Below are 19,942 nucleotides of genomic sequence, written 5' to 3'. Positions count from 1 at the left end.
GACAGATATCATCAATTTTACCTTTTAAAAAAGTGGTAAAATCACTTAACCTAAAATTTACCATAATAACCATTTTTAAGCATATAGGTCAGTAGTATCAAGTTCATTCACATTGTTGTATAACAGATCTCCAGATCTTTTTCATCTCTCAAAACTGAAACTCTATACGAATTAACTCCTCATTTTCTCTCAATTTTACTTTTAAAACAAAAAATTTCCAAAGCAGCTAAAGAGAAACACCACCAGATATTTAAGAAACTGTACTTCAAAAGCAAAAAATAAAGTAGGTGCAATTTGGCATATTTTCTTTGCTTGCTAATTAGTATCTTCTTTTCCACTAAAGCCTTTGAAGAGAAAAAAAAAGTGATTCCTTCTCCCATTTACCTATTTAAGCATTGAGAGCTTCAGGGGCTGGGACCCAGAATTTTGACTCTTGGTGGAAGGGTCCCGCTTAGTGTCCTTCACAGCTATGACTATCATGTAGAAGAAACTTCAAAGGAGGGTGCATCTCTTCTCTGGTGGCATACCCCAAAGGTTTATTTTTAACAAACTGACTCCTAATACCTTCCTTTTGCTGCTGAGGAAATTCCGTAGGGATTTAGAATGCCTTTCTTCCCAGAAAAGGATTTTTTTCACATTATTTCTTATTCATACTCTTTTTTTTTTTCCATATTTTGTCCATATGGCTTGACCAAAGCCCAAAGAAGAGATCACTATCACATGCATTCTACATTTTCAAGTATGAAACATGGTCAGTTTATTTGCCCTGATGAGAAAGGGTCTCCAGTGCCTAAAAATTATTTGCAATTCTCCAGTTAATTTAGTAAACAATTTTTCCTATGTGAAATTGTCCTGTAAATTTTAGTGGTTTTTAAAAAATATATAGAGATTGCTATTTGAAAGTGCTAGGAGTTATTAATCTTTACACAATGCAACTTTTTAAAGTGGAAATACTTTAGTTTGCTAAAAATATATGATTATTGTAAAGAAATTCGGAGGTTAGAATCAAAAGTCCTACTGCAATCATACTCTCAGAGACTATCCTTTTTGTCTTAAAAATGAAAACAACAAACATTTAAACAAAATTCAGTAAGAGCTTTCATGTATCAGTTCAACAGAATGTTTCTTTACCATACCCATGAGCTGCTGTAGAATGCGACGTTGTGGAAGTTGTGTAGTTGAGGACCAAGATTCCAGTGTCAGAGAGACTTTGACTTGATTGCTGTCTCTACCACTTAGTATCTGTGTGCCCTGGAGCAACTTACTTTGTTTCTCTAAGCCTCAGTGTCCTCATCTTCAATGTAAGGATAATAATAATCTTCCATGGAGGGATAATTACTCACAGGCTTGTGGGATGGTGTGATACCGAGCACCTGAAGTGCCTAGCATTAGTGTCTGTGATATAGCAGGTGCTCAGTATTGGTGGTATCATAATTATAACTATGTCAATTTTAAAATTTTTGATTTTGGTAAAATACACGTAACAAAATTTACCATCTTAGCAATTTTTAAGTGTACAGTTCAGTGGTATTAAGAAGATTCACATTATGATACAACCATCATTATGGCTTTAATGCCCTCTCCTGAAAGAAAAAAAAAATGTGAATTTACCTCTTCTGTATGAGGCTTTGTCAGAATAGACTCCTTCTAGTCTCTCAAAATCTTTTGAAATGTGGTCGTGTCTATCTGTGGCTATATTTTGAAAACCCCTTCGTGTGAAATGTTCAAGGCATCAGACCGATTCTAGTGTTATCTTGTGTTTGTAGCTGTAGAGGTAGGGGCTAAACAGACCTGCTCAGCCACTCTAGGGTAAAATTAATTCCCAAATGCCCTCACTGACACTTTGCAGTGTCTTCCTCTGCAGACGTTTCTGACTGCTGTCGGCCTAGGCTCTGCTAATGGAAGTTTATAAAGGCCTTCACAATTCCTATGGTAACCCAGGAGAAAGGCTGTTGCCATGGGGACTAGTCAAGCCTATATAAACCTTCCATCTCCATCAGACAGATGAGAATGATGTGAGAATGAATCCTTTACTAGTTCACCTTCTGAAATTGCTAACAATTATCTCTGTTTTAGGAAAAGGATTCATCATTTCTTTCAGGTAGAAACTCATTCACATTTTCAGCTTGAAAGTATTGTTTAAAAGCTTTCTTAATCTCTCTGTCAACCAAAGTCACCCAGAGAAATGAAATGGCTGGTGATGGAACCATTTCCAAATTTCTGCCATTTTACCAGCCACTAAATAACATTTATCACAAGCGTGTGAACTTCATATTGTTTTAAAAGAATAGTATGTTTTTTAAAGAATATATTAACCTTAAGCTTATGTCTATTAATACACTTCTACATTATTTGATAATTGAGTCTAGAAGAATCTGAGCTCCCCAAAGACAGGGTCTATGTTTTACTTACCTCCATGTCCCCAACATCTAACCCAGTTGTGTTGCAATATTAGGAATTTAGCAAATGAATGAATGAATCAATCAATCAGTGTACACCTTCGGGTTGATAATAGCAGAGATAGTAGGTGTTGGTATTCAAGTGTGTAATGGAAGCCATCTCTGTTATTCATTTATTAAAAGACAGTTTGTTAATGCTTATCAGCTTCATTTATTCAACAATGGCACAGTTCCTGATTTTAATTCATGGAGTTTATCTTTAGGTATATAACACTAAACAAGACAGAGTCCCCATCTTCCTGGAGCTCTTGGTCTGTAGGCAGAGACAAACTTATACCACTGTCAGAGTAAGATGAAATTGGTGTTAGAGTAGGAGCATATTTAATCCATATTTAATGCAGACTGGATCTGAGGAAGAGAGAAGATGCTGTTTGAACTGGGCCTTGATAGATGAGAAGGAGTTTTACAGGGAGATGAGTGTGTGGGAAGGATGAGATGAGCCATTTAAGGCAGCAGGAAGAGCATATGTTTAAGAACATAGTACAGGGGAAGAATGGTAAGTATTCTCAGGTGACTGAAATATAGATTTTATGAGGGCAGAGACAGGAGGCTGACCTGTAGCCAAATTATTATGAGTCTAATATGCTATTCTTACCCACATTCTTCTCCTGGGAAAGTGGACTCTGAAGGACTGGGTCTGGTGTAGGGGTCTGGATATCGGGGCTGTGTGAGGACCTACCCCCAGGTAAGGGATGGAGAGGGTCCACAGAGTACTTCTGGGAAGTAAGGCAGGACCAGGCTCAGAGTTACAGCATGAGAAGGCCACCATTCAAAGGTCAAAGGGCCAGACCTGCCTTTGGCACAGCCTCAATGAGTGGCACAGTTGGAGAAGGGGGCCAGGAGGGTGGCGCTGATGTCAGAGCCAGTTCTCTTTTAGAGGGTGCTTATACCCCTGCCTGCAGGTAGAAGGTGTGAATTGGGACAACACTAAGGAATTTAAAGATTTTTTTTCAGCAGAGGTAAGATATATTTACAGAGTTCATATCTGTGTTTCATAGACATCCTTCTAATGCAAGCACTAAATAAGATGGGAGAAGAGGAAAACCTGGAGCCAGGGCCAGAGGTCCAGGGAAAAATCAGTAAGATAGCTCTAGCATGGAGAAGGGACATAAGTTCTCTCCTTTTCTTTCAGATATCAATATTTTCTGATCACTTTTTATTTGCTCTGGGTGGTGCTGGGTTCTAGGAATGCAGAGATGTATTAGATATGGGCCTGCCCAGTGGTTTCTCTGAGTCTACTGAGATAGATGCGCAAGTAAAGCTCAACTCATGATGTAGGGTGGTGTGTCAGTAAGTATATCAGATGGCTGTCTTTTAGACCCTTATTGAGTGAATGAATGAAAGAGAGTTGACATCTGTTTAATGTTTGGTGTAGAGGGCAAGAGAGGAAGTGGTTGAAGATCATCTCATCTAGTTTTGTAGCTGAGCATATGGTGATCCAAGAAGGCAGAACTATAGGAGGAATATTAGGCAGCAGGAAAGACAGTGCTTTCCAGTGTTATCATTATAAGAGAGCAAATTTCAGTGGGAAATTTGCTGGTGGGAGAGAGATTTTGTAGGCTGAGGGTCCTTATATGCTTACACTTTGATATATAAGTAGCCTATATTTTGCCTATGTGGAGGACACATGAAGAAGGTGGCTATTAGTCATGCAGTCAGCAAGAGATAATTTTTCTTAGCCTTCTCTCATTCTATCCCTCTTTAACTTTCATCTTTCCATATTGTATAACCCTAGATAGTTAAAGCTTTTCCATGTGCGTTACTTTCATTACTTGACTATTTGAGGACTGTGTAGTATTGTGTAAAGTGTGTAAAACTAGGGATAAAAGGCATCAAATTCAAAACCCACCTTATCATTCACTACCTGTGTGACTTTGTGCCAATATTTGATCCTTTTCGAGTTCAGCTTTCTTTCATGTAAAGTGGGAATAGTAAGTGCCTTTTTTCCTTCCCAGGATTCTTCTACAACAATGAGACAAAAAAAGTGTTTTGCGAAGTGTAAAATGCAACACAGCCAAGAGTTGTCATCATTACTTGGGAAACTCTTTCTTTATTTTCTTTAGTTCTACTGCATCTTTCTCAAGTAATGTGTAGAACAGACACCATGAGCTTTTTCCTTGCCTTAAGCTGATACACTAAGAGTTAAGGGATTGGTCATGGTGTAAAGTTTGGACATTGAGTAACAACATGTATGGTCTGTTTTCTGGACATTACTTGACCCTCCCCTCCAAAAAGGGCAAAAATTGTTTTTTTTTTTAAACTACACTGAAGTGTGCCTAATTTAAACTGCCTGACCCAAAAGTCACACACTTAAGGTAGCAGTAGGACTTATGGAAGGAAGCGATCCAGATGAAGATTTTATTCAATAATAATAAAAATGTCCTCACAATTAGGGTAGAAAAAAGATGGGAGGGACTTCCTGGAGTGGCACTGAATGGTTACTGGCATGTTTTAGAGAGTTCTTAATAAATTATTAACTATCACATATCTTACAGTAATTTAGTAAGAAGGTATCAAGGATGTACTGCCCGTTCAAAATGATTTAGCAAGTGTTATATCTTTTGTTACACTCTGGAAGAAATTATATAAAGTTGGTGTCATTTCTTTCTTAAATGTTTAGGATAATTTACACCTGGGTGTGGAGTTTTCTTTGTGGGATATTTTTTAATAGATATGCAGTTTATTTAATGGAAATAGAATTTTCACATTTAAAAAATTTTTGTGTGTGTGTCTGTTTTAGAAAGCTGTGCTCTGGAAATTTGTCTATTTCATCTAAGTTGTCAGATTTATTGGCATGAAACTTTTCATAATATCTCATTCCTATCTTTTTAATTTCTCAAGGTTCTGTAGTGATGCACTCTTTATTCATTCCTGATACAGCAAATTTGTCCATATTTGTTTTTACTTGATGAAACTTGCTGGGAGTTTATGAATTTCATCAGTGTTTTCAAGGAAACAACCACTTTGGTCTGGAATAGTTCTTTACTCTTCCCTCATCTTTCATGACATCAACATTTTTGAGGAGTTTAGTCCCATAATTTTTTAGAATGTTTCTCAATTTGGATTTCTCTAATGTTTGCTAATAATTAGATTCAGGTTATGTGTGTTTGTCAGGAAAACCATGAAAGCCATGACAGTGTTCTTCTCCATGCTTGTATCAGGTACATGTGATGATTTGTCCCATTACTGGTGATGTTTAGTTTTGTCACTTGGTTAAGATGGTGTCTGTAAGGCTATCTACTCAATTAATAATGATTTTGTACTTAGCAATGAATAAGTATTTTATATTCACTAATTGATAGATATTTTATGGGATGATATCTTAGGATGCAAATATCCTGTTTCCCATTAAATTATCACCCATTAATTTTAGCATCCACTGATCATTTTCCCTGAATTATTACTGATAGTTACCAAATGACAATTTTCTAACTTTTGTTATTCATTCTATATTTATTAGTTAGTATTCTATTTTAGGGTACAGCTTTTCCTTCTCTCCCGTTTATTTTTTATTCATTTATTTGTTGTGTCCATATAAATTCATAGATTATAATTTTAGTTAATGAGTTATAATCTATGATTGTCATTACATATTTTGATGCTTATATATTCATGGATTCTAGGCCCCCTTGGTGGAAATAATTAGGAAATGTATCCATGTACACACAATCACATACCCACATAAATTTTATCAATCTTTATTAAAAATCATTAATTTACATTGATACATCCATCAACCCAATACCCTTTCTGTATTTGAAACTCTTTTTCTCTGATAGTAAGAAGTCTGGTCCCATTATCCTCATTATATTTGCTTATTTACTTAGTAATCCTGTAAATAACCACTCGTAGCCCATATGATGTCTTTATATAAGTAGAGAAAGATGTCCCTTCTGAGTAAATTCCACCTGTCCCAGGATGCATGGCATTTTTAAGTGAGAAGCTGGGTTTGGGGCCCCACTAACCCCTCAGCTGACCACTTTTGTGCAGTGAACAACATTCATAACCTACAGCAGCCCTGTCAATTTCAGTCTATCCTCCTGACAGTTGTTCCTAATTCTTCTTTTAGTATAATTAAAATTTATGTGTGACACTGACAGAAGTAGTACAAGTAAAAAGCAATTTGGGTCCAATAAGCTATTTCATTTTATTTTTGCCTAACTAAAGTCTTGTGTGTGGTTTCTTCAAATTTATTTGTTTTCCTAGAAAGAGAGAGCTCAGGAAAATTTGGATATGTAACTCCACTCTGCTAAGTCCTGGTGTCACTGCAGCTGGCACAGAGCGTGTCTTTGTGCTCAGAAAGTTTAGAAAAGATAAATTTAGGGGGAAAGCTCTGATGGATAAACAAAGTTAGGAAGATGTGATGTATAGGGTAGGATGGAGGTGGGGAGAGGGAGAGAGAGAAAGAGAGAACTTAATATACCCATCTGAGACTATATAGAAGGAAGTTGAAGGGACCCTGATTGGTCTGTAAAGAATTTTAAGGGAATTATGCAATTCTTTAATTTCTTCCTTTTCTAATTTTCTGGTAAGTAATAAGAGAGGAAGAAATTTATAACTGTCCGACTTTAATGCCATTGCCTTGAAATCTTGAAACCTTCTATAAAGTCCACTGTATTTCCATAGTCCCAGCCCCAAATCATGGCAGAAATTTGGTTATAAGGTGACACAAATCTGAGACAGAGTGAAGAGGAAAGAGTCCTCAGGGATCAAAGAGGGCACAGTGACAACAGTAAAAAAATAAAAAGAAGAAGAACTAGAATGTATTGGGCATTTACTATGTGCTGAGCACTTTTCTCAGATGGTGACTGCAGCCATGAAATGAAAAGAAGCTTGCTTCTTGGAAGAAAAGCTATGACCAACCTAGAGAGCATATTAAAAAGTGGAGACATTACTTTGCCAACAAAGATCTGTCTAGACAAAGCTATGGTTTTTCCAGTAGTTCATGTATGGCTGTGAGAGTTGGACTATAAAGAAAGCTGAGTGCTGAAGAATTGATGCTTTTGAACTGTGATGTTGGGGAAGACTCTTGAGAGTTGTTTGAACTGCAAGGAGATCCAACCAGTCCATCCTCAAGGAAATCAGTCCTGAATATTCATTGGAAGGACTGATGCTGAAACTGAAACTCCAGTACTTTGGCCACCTGATGCGAAGAACTGACTCCTTGGAAAAGACCCTGATGCTGGGAAAGATTGAAGGCGGGAGGAGAAGGGGATGACAGAGGATGAGATGGTTGGATGACACCACCGACTCGATGGACATGAGTGTGAGTAAGCTCCAGGAGTTGGTTACGGACAGGGATGCCTGGTGTGCTACAGTCCATGGGGTCGCAAAGAGTCGGACACAACTGAGCAACTGAACTGAACTGAACTGAGCACTGTTCTACATGCTTTCCACATGTTCACTCACTTTAGGTCACAACAGCATGATGAGTAAGGTATTATGACTGTCAGATGAGGTAAAAGACTCACAGATGTTGAGTGACTTGCCCAAGGTTAGGTGGTTATTGAGTGGTCATATGCATTATGCATTCTATAACCAGAAAGCAAGCTCAGGTAGTTTGGCCCAGCGGTTAAAAAGTGTACTGCGCTGCCTCTGACAGTGGGAAGGGGAACTGAGGTCTCCCAATAGTTACTTTGATCACTGAGAAAAGCTTTCTTTTCTCTCCTTGCTAGTCTTTGGAACTCTGCATTCAACTTGGTATATCTTCCCTTCTCTCCTTTGCCTGTAGCTTCTCCCCTCAGCTATTTGTAAGGCCTCCTCAGACAAAATTTTGCCTTTTCGCATTTCTTTTCCTGGGGATCGTCTTGATCACTACCTCCTGTATAATGTAACAAACCTCCATCCATAGTTCTTCAGGGACTCTGTCTATCAGATCTAATCCCTTGAGTCTATTTCTTACTTCCACTGTATAATCGTAAGGGATTTGATTTAGGTCATACTTGAATGGTCTAGTGATTTTCCCTACTTTCTTCAATTTAAGTCTGAATTTTGCAATACTGAGTTCACGATCTGGCCACAGTCAGCCCCTGGTCTTGTTTTTGCTGACTGTATAGAGTTGTATAGCTCCATCTTTGGCTGCAAAGAATCAATCTGATTTCAGTATTGACCATCTGGTAATGTCCATGTGTAGAGTCTTCTCTTGTGTTATGGAAGAGGGTGTTTGCTATGACCGGTGAGTTCTCTTGGCAAAACTCTTATTAGCCTTTCCTCTGCTTCATTTTATACTCCAAGACCAAATTTACCTGTTATTCCAGGTATCTCTTGACTTCCTACTTTTGCATTCCAGTCCTCTATAATGAAAAGGACATCTTTTTAGGGACAGAAGTGGTATGGACCTAACAGAAGCAGAAGATATTAAGAAGGGTGGAAAGAATACACAGAAGAATGATACAAAAAAGATCTTCATTATCCAGATAACCACGATGCTGTGATCACCCACCTAGAGCCAGACATCCTGAAATGCAAAGTCCAGTGGGCCTTAAGAAATGAACAAAACTAGTGGAGGTGATGGAATTCCAGCTGAGCTATTTCAAACTCTAAAAGATGATGCTGTGAAAGTGCTGCACTCAATCTGCCAGCAAATCTGGAAAACTCAACAGTGGCCACAGGACTGGAAAAGGTCAGTTTTCATTCCAGTCACAAAGAAAGGCAATGCTAAAGAATGTTCAAACTACTGCACAATTGCACTCACCTCACACGCTAGCAAAGTAATGCTTAAAATTCTCTAAGCCTTGAAAAAAAAAAAAATTCTCTAAGCCAGGCTTCAACAGTACGTGAACCGTGAACTTCCAGATGTTCAAGCTGGATTTAGAAAAGGCAGAGGAAGCAGAGTTCAAATTGCCAACATCCATTGGATCATCAAAAAAGCGAGAGAATTCCAGAAGAACATCTACTTCTGCTTTATTGCCTACGCCAAAGCCTTTGACTATTTGGATCACAATAAACTGTGGAAAATTCTGAAAGAGATGGGAATACCAGACCACCTGAACTGCCTCCTGAGAAATCTGTATGCAGGTCAAGAAGCAACAGTTAGAACTGGACATGGAACAGCAAACTGGTTCCAAATTGGGAAAGGAGTACTTCAAGGCTATATATTGTCACCGTGCTAGTTTAACTTATATGCAGAATACACCATGAAAAATGCCAGGCTGGATGAAGTACAAGCTGGAATCTTGACTGCTGGGAGAAATATCAATAACCTCAGATATGCAGATGACACCATCCTTATGGCAGAAAGCGAAGAGCCTCTTAATGAAAGAGGAGAGTGAAAAAGTTGGCTTAAAACTCAACATTCAGAAAACTAATATCATGGCATCCAGTCCCATCACTTCATGGCAAATAGATCAGGAAACAATGGAAACAGTGAGAAACTTTATTTTTGGGGGGCTCCAAAATCACTGCAGATGGTGACTGCAGCCATGAAATTAAAAGATGCTTGCTCCTCGGAAGAAAAGCCATGACCAACCTAGACAGCATATTAAAAAGTGGAGACATTACTTTGCCATCAAAGGTCCATCTTGTTAAAGCTATGGTTTTTCCAGGAGTTCATGTATGAATGTGAGAGTCGGCCTATAAAGAAAGCTGAGCACCAAAGAATTGATGCTTTTGAACTGTGGTGTTGGAGAAGACTCCTGAGAGTCCCTTGGACTGCAAGGAGATCTAACCAGTCCATCCTCAAGGCAATCAGTCCTGAATATTCATTGGAAGGACTGATGCTGAAACTGAAACTACAATACTTTGGCCACCTGATGCGAAGAACTGACTCATTTGAAAAAACCCTGATGCTGGGAAAGATTAAAGGTGTGAGGAAAAGGGGATGACAGAGGATGAGATGGTTGGATGGCATCACCAACTCAATGGACATGAGTTTGGGTTAACTCTGGGTGTTGGTTATGGACAGGGATTCCTGGTGTGCTGCAGTCCATGAGGTCGTAAAGAGTCGGACATGACTGAGCAAATAAACTGAAGAGTTACTTTTCCTCCTGGAATCCCTGTTTGTCTAGAAGCACAGTTGGTGTTCAGAGGCTGACCAAGCATGGGTATGAATGTTTGGGGAACCAGAGACAAGTAACGGGAGGATGTTTGCGCTGATAGAACCATGGCTGGACTGAGACATGTGGGCATCTTTGAAAAAGAGAATCTCTAAATATTTAATGGGTCATGGTGGAGAGGTCTGACAGAATGTGGTCCACTGGATAAGGGCATGGCAAACCACTTCAGTATTCTTGCCTTGAGAACCCCATGAGCAGTATGAAAAGGCAAAAAGATAGGACACTGAAAGATGAACTCCACAGGTCGGTAGGTGCCCAATATGCTAGTGGAGATCAGTGGAGAAATAATTCCAGAAAGAATGATGGGATGGAGCCAAAGCAAAATCAATACCCAGCTGTGGATGTGACTTGTGATAGAAGCAAAGTCTGATGCTGTAAAGAGCAATATTGCATAGGAACCTGGAATGTTAGGTCCATGAATCAAGGCAAAATGGAAGTGGCCAAACAGGAGATGGCAAGAGTGAACGTCGACATTCTAGGAATCAGCGAACTAAGATGGACTGGAATGGGTGAATTTAACTCAGATGACCATTATATCTACTACTGTGGGCAGGAATCCCTTAGAAGAAATGGAGGAGCCATCATGGTCAACAAAAGAGTCTGAAACGCAGTACTTGGATGCAAACTCAAAAACGACAGAATGATCTCTGTTCGTTTCCAAGGCAAACCATTCAATATCACGGTAATCCCAAGTCTATGCCCCGACCAGTAATGCTGAAGAAGCTGAACTTGAACGGTTCTATGAAGACCTACAAGACCTTTTAGAACTAACACCCAAAAAAGATGTCCTTTTCATTATAGGGGACTGGAATGCAAAAGTAGGAAGTCAGGAAACACCTGGCGTAACAGGCAAATTTGGCCTTGGAGTACAGAATGAAGCAGGGCAAAGGCTAATAGAGTTTTGCCAAGAGAACGCACTAGTCATAGCAAACACCCTCTTCCAACAACACAAGAGAAGACTCCACACATAGACATCACCAGATGGTCAACACCGAAATCAGATTGATTATATTCTTTGCAGGCAAAGATGGAGAAGCTCTAGACACTCAGCAAAAACAAGACCGGGAGCAGACTGTGGCTCAGATCATGAACTCCTTATTGCCAAATTCAGACTTAAATTGAAAAAGTAGGGAAACCCACTAGACCATTCAGGTATGACCTAAATCAAATCCCTTATGATTATACAGTGGAAGTGACAAATAGATTTAAGGGATTAGATCTGATAGACAGAGTGCCTGATGAACTATGAACAGAGGTTCCTGGCATTGCACAGGAGACAGGGATCAAGAAAATCCCATGGAAAAGAAATGCCAAAAAGCAAAATGGCTGTCTGAGGAGGCCTTACAAATAGCTGGGAAAAGAAGAGAAGTGAAAAGCAAAGGAGAAAAGGAAAGAATTCCCATCTGAATGCAGAGTTCCAAAGAATAGCAATGAGAGATAAGAAAGCCTTCCTCAGCGATCAATGCAAAGAAATAGAGGAAAACAACCGAATGGGAAAACTAGAGATCTCTTCAAGAAAATTGGAGATACCAAGGGAACATTTCATGCAAAGATGGGCTCGATAAAGGACAGAAATGGTATGGACCTAACAGAAGCAGAAGATATTAAGAAGAGGTGGCAAGAATACACAGAAGAACTGTACAAAAAAGATCTTCACAACCCAGATAATCACGATGGTGTGATCACTCACCTAGAGCCAGACATCCTGGAATGTGAAGTCAAGTGGGCCTTAGAAAGCATCACTACGAACAAAGCTAGTGGAGGTGATGGAATTCCAGTTGAGCTATTTCAAATCCTCACAGATGATGCTGTGAAAGTGCTGCACTCAATATGCCAGCAAATTTGGAAAACTCAGCAGTGGCCACAGGACTGGAAAAGGTCAGTTTTCATTCCAATCCCAAAGAAAGGCAATGCCAAAGAATGCTCAAACTACCACACAATTGCACTCATCTCACACGCTAGTAAAGTAATGCTCAAAATTCTCCAAGCCAGGCTTCAGCAATACGTGAACCGTGAAATTCCAGATGTTAAGCTGGTTTTAGAAAAGGCAGAGGAACCAGAGATCAAATTGCCAACATCCTCTGGATCATCGAAAAAGCAAAAGAGTTCCAGAAAAACATCTATTTCTTCTTTATTGACTATGCCAAAGCCTTTGACTGTGTGGATCACAACAAACTGTGGAAAATTCTGAACGAGATGGGAATACCAGACCATCTGACCTGTTTGCAGGTCAGGAAGCAACAGTTAGAACTGGACATGGAACAACAGACTGGTTCCAAATAGGAAAAGGAGTACATCAAGGCTGTATATTGCCACCCTGCTTATTTAATTTATATGCAGAGTACATCATGAGAAACGCTGGGCTGGAAGAAGCACAAGCTGGAATCAAGATTGCCGGGAGAAATATCAATAACCTCAGATATGCAGATGACACCACCCTTATGGCAGAAAGTGAAGAAGAACTAAAGAGCCTCTTGATGAAAGTGAAAGAGTAGAGTGAAAAAGTTGGCTTAAAACTCAACATTCAGAAAACTAAGATCATGGTATCTGGTCCCAGCACTTCATGGGAAATAGATGGGGAAACAGTGGAAATAGTGTCAGACTTTATTTTGGGGGGCTCCAAAATCACTGCTGATGGTGATCGTAGCTATGAAATTAAAAGACGCTTACTCCTTGGAAGGAAGGTTATGACCAACCTAGACAGCATATTTAAAAGCAGAGACATTACTTTGCCAACAAAGGTCTGTCTAGTCAAGGCTATGGTTTTTCCAGTGGTCATGTATGGATGTGAGAGTTGGACGGTGAAGAAAGCTGAGCACTGAAGAATTGATGCTTTTGAACTGTGGTGTTGGAGAAGACTCTTGAGAGTCCCTTGGACTGCATGGAGATCCAACCAGTCCATCCTAAAGGAGATCAGTCCTGGGTGTTCATTGGAAGGACTGATGTTGAAGCTGAAACTCCAATAGTTTGGCCATCTCATGCGAAGAGTTGACTCATTGGAAAAGACCCTAATGCTGGGAAGGATTGGGGGCAGGAGGAGAAGGGGACGACAGAGGATGAGATGGTTGGATGGCATCACCGACTCGATGGACATGAGTTTGGATAAACTCCGGGAGTTGGTGATGGACAGGGAGGCCTGGCGTGCTGGGATTCATGGGGTCGCAAAGAGTCGGACATGACTGAGCGACTGAACTGAACTGAACTGAAATATGTAATATCTTAGTAGGTTCAGAGAGAAACTGATTTTCTCTGTAATAATGTGGTAATAAAATGGTGTGCCTCTTTATGTTAAAAAATAAAAGACCACTCAGTGTTTCATAATACTTTAATTTATTTAGAATTGTCTAGGAATTGTTGATTGTTCAGAATCAGATAGCTTTGGAGGAGGTATATTAAAGTGTTTACATTTTAAATAATAAAATGAATCACTCATCCCAATGAACAGCATTACACTGTATACTATTTGGCTTTAACTGGCTAGTCTCAGAGTTAGTGGTGTAGCCAGTAGTTGGACTATATACTTTGCACATGCAAAAAATGAAATACTTACTTTGGATTGGTTAACACCAGCTGAGAACACTTTTTAAATTTCTATTCCAATATCTTATGTTGCTTTTAGCTGTTCCAATTTATATTTTGCCAATTATTTAAAGGATTCTTGTGGAAACCTGAGTTTGCAGGTGCCATATTACTATTTTCTAATGTTTAAGCATCCCTAATGGATTGGTATCCTAAGCAGCTAGAGTTAGGATAGGTTATGATAGGCTGTAAGAAGTCTCAGTGTTAATCTCTTCTATTCTAACAAACTGATGAAAGTTTGAATCTTTTCCTTATAAATGATCAGTAGACTGACCAACCTTAGTGGCTATGGTAAGCAGTGAAGTGAAACACTGGGTAGGAGCTTGAACTTTTTGACATGTTATGTCTCTTCTAAACATTAGAGTCTGTGAGTTAGTTTACAAGTTTATGTATGGATGACCCAGGTGGCGCTAGTGGTAAAGAACTTGTCTGCCAATGCAGGAAACATAAGAGATGAGTGTTTGTAACCTGGGTTGTGAAGACACCCTGGAGGAGGGCAAGGCAACCCATTCCAGTATTCTCGCCTGGAGAATCCCATGGACAGAGGAGCCTGACAGGCTACAGTCCATGGGGTTGCAAAGAGTCAGACATGACTGAAGTGACTTAGCATAACCCAGTACCAGGAAAAAGTGCTTCAGGGAAATTTCTAAGACTCGTTCAGTGTATGAAATCCAGTGATCATGTGATGAACATGAACAGTTGAGGTAGAGATGAGCTAGGTAGCTCCACATTCATGGAAGTCGAAATCTATTTGGTAAATATGTGGGTCATATTTATCACAGGCAAAAGCAGGGGAAAGAATGACTTCCCATGTACTTAGTCTAGGAAGATTGTGCCTTGTAATTCTTCTTGCGACCTGTCTTCATCCATCCATCATCTTCATTTGCTCCATTGCCATCACCACCACCACCATAACTAGAAATGGCAATTTTTGAGGCTTCTAATATGCCAGCTTCTGCTTATATTTCTGCTTGTGATTTTTCTCTTTGATTCTTCAGTAGCTGGGAATTTATCTTTCTTTTAAGAGCACATATGTGTTTTTAAATGTTTATTTATATTGCCCAACATATATTTGTTGAAAGTGGGGAGAAGAATCAGTTCCAGTTCACTTTGCCACGTTGACAGCAGAATTCATTTCTATTCAACTAATATTTAGTAATTGCCTCCTATGTGGCAAGTATCACTCTAGGTGTTAGGGATAAGAGACACATCTCCTGGTCTTCGTGAAGCTTAGATTCCTATAGAAATCTATTCAGCACTTACTATGTGCCAGCAGACTATTTGAGGCTTTGTATATATTAACTCATAGAATCATCACAGTCATCCTGTGAGAGAAGTGTCTACAGCTGAGGAAACTGAGGTATACAGAAGTTAAGTCACTTGCCTAAGGTCATGCTGATAGTATAAGAGCTACAGTGCAGGTGCCATGTCCATGGGGTAACCACTATACCATACAGCCTTTCTCTGTGTGAATCTATGCCTAGAATACAGTGGGCTCTTGATAATTATTTAGTGAATGAGTAAATGATCACACTGTACTGTATCACCTGCAGTTTGTCTATCCTCTAGCAGATTCTGAGTTCCTTGAGGATAAAAACAATGTCTTCTTTGACTTAGTGCTAAAGCCAGGGCCTGCATGGAGTACCTGCTCAGTAAGATATTGAACACTGGAATGAACAAACTGCCAGATGGTTTTTGGAATGACAATGATTCTCAACTTTATGATGCTTAAGAGTCACCTGGGAGTCTGGGAGATGGAGGCTGCAAGATTGTACCCTCAGGTCTTGGAATCTTCATTTTCAATGGGCCCCAGAAATTGTCTGTGTACTTCCCTCTGGTCACACTCTATAGGGGCTGTCAGTGAATAACTTAGAGCCACGGGGCACCATGGGTGACTGTTAGGTCACTGAGGTCTTGCTAGGGTAGAAGCTTTGAAGCCTCATTTTAGAGAAAACTCTTGAAAACCAGTAAGGAGTGATTTACTCCCCAGGGAATCTAGGTAAATTGCCTTTGATACATAGTAACTGGGACCTGTGGAGTCTCAAGTCTCAGATTTTATGTTCCACCGATTGTCATAAAAAGATACATTCTGCCATCTAACACTGCTGAGCAAGGCACTATAGGCTTATCTGAACACATCCCAGTTCTTGTCATAAGTGATGGTTTGAACAGCAGCATTGATTTTTGGAAATCTTAGTGTAGGCAATTTCAGAGAACAGAAATTTAAACAGTAAAAGGCTATTATATAATAAAATGAACACTAAGAATTCTTTCTCTTAACTGGTCCCCAGGATTTTCATCTTTAAAATGAGAAGATTGAATTGAATGATCTCTGAAGGTCTTTCCATAGTATCTGTTATTTATTGCATGCCTACTGTGTGTTATGCACTATTTGGGGACTTTACCTTTATTGTTTCTAATACTCAATTTTCCAGGATAATATAACCATATACTTATCATGCTCCTAGAGAAATGTGTTATTTTTTTTTTTAATCTAATATCTATTGATAGCTTCCTGTGTGCCAGGCATCAGGCTAGACACTGAGTACTTTGCCACGCACTGAGGCTTAAGCTGAGCTATGTCACAAAGCTAGGAAGTAGTAGGGTGGGAGTCAACCTCAGGTATATTAAACTGAAGTCCAGGCTCTTTCTTGTTCCTCTCACATATTTCTTATAAGACTCCATATCTGTAAAGTATATGTGAGATCACTGACATTTTTCCTTAATTCCTCTGCTAGTTATTCTTGCAGTTACACAGTAGAATCATCCAAGACTGTACTTCAAACCCATTGGATGACTGTCTCTAGGGGAGGAGAAGGGGAAGGAGAAGGGGAAATCAATGTCTTGTTTTAATAATTCCCCAGGTGGTTCAAATGTGTTTCCAGGATTGAACACCAAATACTGTACATTCTATTTTTTTAAAAAGCATATATATTTCTAATTGATGTAGAGTACATGACAAAACTGACCATCTTAATCATTTTTAAGTGTACAGTTTAGTAGTGTTAAGTACATTTGCCTTATTACACTAACTAATCTCCAGAAAATCTTCCCAAACAGAAGCACTGAACCCACTAAACGATAATTCCTCATTTCCCTGCCTAGCCCCTAGCAACCACTGTTCCATTTTCTGTCTCAATGAATTTGCCTATTCTAGCTACCTGATATAAGTGGAATCATACACTATTTATTTAATGGTCCCAAGGTTCATCCATGTTGTAGCATGTGTCAGAATTTCCTTCCTTTTTAAGACTAAATAATACTCCATTTTATGTATATTCCACATTTTGTTTAGCTGTTCATCCACCAATGGACAATTCCAACTTTTGGCTATTGTGAATAAATGCTGCTATGAACATGGGTGTATAAATATCTGTTCAAAACCCTGATTTTAATTCTTAAGAGTACATCCCTAGAAGTGGAATTGCTGGATCATATGGTAATTCTATTTTTAATTTTTTGAGGAACTGCCACACTGTTTTCCACAGTGGCAGCACCATTTTACATTCCCAACAGAGCACAAGGGCTCCAATTTCTCCATATCCTCATCAACACTTGTACTTTTTCTATTTTTTGATGGTAACCATCCTAAAGGGTATGAGGTTTTAGATTCTAGTTTTTAACTCCAATTATATTTATGTGGGGAAGTCTATCACATAGTTTTAGTTTTAGTTATTTGTCTATAAATCTTTAAATGATGTCACTTTCATTTTGCATTATTTTTCTTCCCACACTTGGAGAATCTCTCCAGATTCAGTATTGATCACTCTTCTCAGAACTATGGGGAAGGGATTGATGTTGAGAAGGTGTTGGAAGGGATCTCTGCTTTCAAGTTGCTTATAATCTCTGGCTGGGAGCTTGGCTGTAGCCTTACTGGATTTTCATCCTGGTTCAAGTCATACCTGCTCATATCTGGTGACTAATTTGCTCAGGTCCTTGAAAGATGTTGATAGCTAAATACATACAAAAGTATACACGGTAGCCAAGTGAAGAGTGAGAAGATATTTCATATAGAAAGAATAAGTGGAGTGAATTGCAGAGCTGGGAATAGCTATGGTGTTTTAGAAAGAAGATTGGCTTGATTAGAACTAAAATTCATGTTGGTTAAAGGTGGAAAATAATGTCAGATAGGTCAAAGCCAGATTTGGAAAGATCTTGAAAGTTAGGTGGGGCATTTGAAATTGTTGGGGCAGGCTGTAGGGCTGTCAGTGAGGGCAGTGTGTGGCAGGCCTTCAACAGTGTCTGCATTGGTGGGATGGAGAGGAGGGATGCTATGCCTGCTTAGGGGTCATGTAGACAGAAGCAACATCAAGAATGCTAGACTGGAAAGGCAAATATAAAAGTTATCTTTAAAGGAGAAACTGTAAGCTTTGAAAATAGGTTGAATATGGGAATTCTGAGAGTGGGAAGAAGCTTCTTTTAAAGTTATAAACATTCTGAGGATAAAGTAGTTATCTTTTCAAAGGGGATTGTTGTGAGGAAGAAGCTCCAATATTGGTATTAGGCTTATGTTTGATTACAAGAAACAGAAATCTCAAAATATCAATGACTTAAATAAGATGGAAGTTTATATTTCTGTCACTAAAACAAAGTCCAGAAATGAGCAGACCAGGATTCAGATAACTGACCAGGGTTCCCATGGTCACATCCACATCCTTGTTGACAAAACCAGACTCACCTTCCTGCCTGCCTTTGCTCCTTCTCCTCCTTTCACTTCCATTGACTGTTAAAATCCAGGCTTTATCCCACTTGATTCCCCATAATCAGCCATCAGTAAATGCCATTGTACATCTGCCGTCTGTCTTTGATCTGTCCTTTCACTCGGCCGCTCCTGCCCCAGCCCTGGGCTCAGCTCTCTCTTTTGGTCCTTTACCACAACCTCCATAAAATGGTTTTCCAGTCTCTTCTCCAGTTCATCCTTCTCATGGCTGCTCAGTTAGCCTTTCCAGAGCACACATTACTCCTGACTCCAAGCCCTTTGATGATCTCTCCCATAACTTCTAGAATACCTAGAACTTGACATTCAAGGCTCCAGGTCTGTTAACTAAAATCTTGCCCCCTAAAACAATTGCTTAATTTCATTTTAACATCCTCATTTTAATCTCATCTAATTTTCAAAACACTTTAAGGGAGATGACTTTTAGGTAAATTTCTCTTTAGGAGAATTAATGACAAGGAGAAACCACTTTAGTTGAAGTGTTTTTACATTCAAGGCCAAATAACAAGCTGACTGCACTCTACTTTTTCAAATATAGTCCAATTTTGTCTTATTAGATCAAGACTATGTTCCTAGTTTACCAAATATCTGTGAATTTTTGGATTATCTTCCCTGCACATCAGAGTTAGGAAGTTAGATCTAAGAAGAGTTGGCCTGACACCTAGAAACAGGCCTGGCTGAGGGGCTGGAGGAGCCTGAGAGCTCATGGTTTTTTGAGGTCTGCCCTACCCAAGATGATGCTGGGAAAGGGATAGCATCTTTCTCTTCTATTTGGAGGAGGGAAAAGAGGATGGGCAATAGGAGGGGAATTTGTATTTCTAGGGGAACATCTCTCTGGGCCTAACTTGAAATGGATGTCTGAACTGTAATGCTCATTCTTACATGACCATTTTGTCTTACATCTCTGGCCTCAGATGCCTAGTCCGTAAGATGGAGACTAATCACAGGAATCCCCCAGCTTCCTTCTGTTGTTATTATCAAGTTCAAAGATGCTGGATTTGAAACACTTTCTAACTTTATCTAGGTTATGGAAGTTTTAATACTTCTCTGTTCCTTTTCTATGGCTTCTGTAACAAATTACCACAAATTAGATGGCTTAAAACAATAGCAATTTATTCTCTCTCAGTTCTGGA

General features: G+C 39.2%; 2 long non-coding RNA genes across 2 annotated transcripts in view; one reads left to right on the top strand and one right to left on the bottom strand.

Moving 5' to 3' along the window:
- Window positions 1-1,894, bottom strand: part of LOC145514438 (uncharacterized) — a 28,172-nt gene extending 26,278 nt beyond the window's left edge. Inside the window, exon 1 of the long non-coding RNA XR_014060156.1 lies at window positions 1,137-1,894. This is a non-coding gene — a long non-coding RNA (uncharacterized LOC145514438). The remainder of the gene's footprint in view (window positions 1-1,136) is intronic.
- A 111-nt stretch (window positions 1,895-2,005) lies between these two features.
- Window positions 2,006-19,942, top strand: part of LOC145514445 (uncharacterized) — an 80,551-nt gene continuing 62,614 nt past the window's right edge. Inside the window, exon 1 of the long non-coding RNA XR_014060160.1 lies at window positions 2,006-2,101. This is a non-coding gene — a long non-coding RNA (uncharacterized LOC145514445). The remainder of the gene's footprint in view (window positions 2,102-19,942) is intronic.

The sequence above is a fragment of the Giraffa tippelskirchi genome, chromosome 1, assembly GCF_054371585.1.
Source record: "Giraffa tippelskirchi isolate mGirTip1 chromosome 1, T2T-mGirTip1v1.2.pri, whole genome shotgun sequence".
NCBI lineage: Eukaryota > Metazoa > Chordata > Mammalia > Artiodactyla > Giraffidae > Giraffa > Giraffa tippelskirchi.
This window is presented reverse-complemented; position numbering and strand designations above follow the sequence as displayed.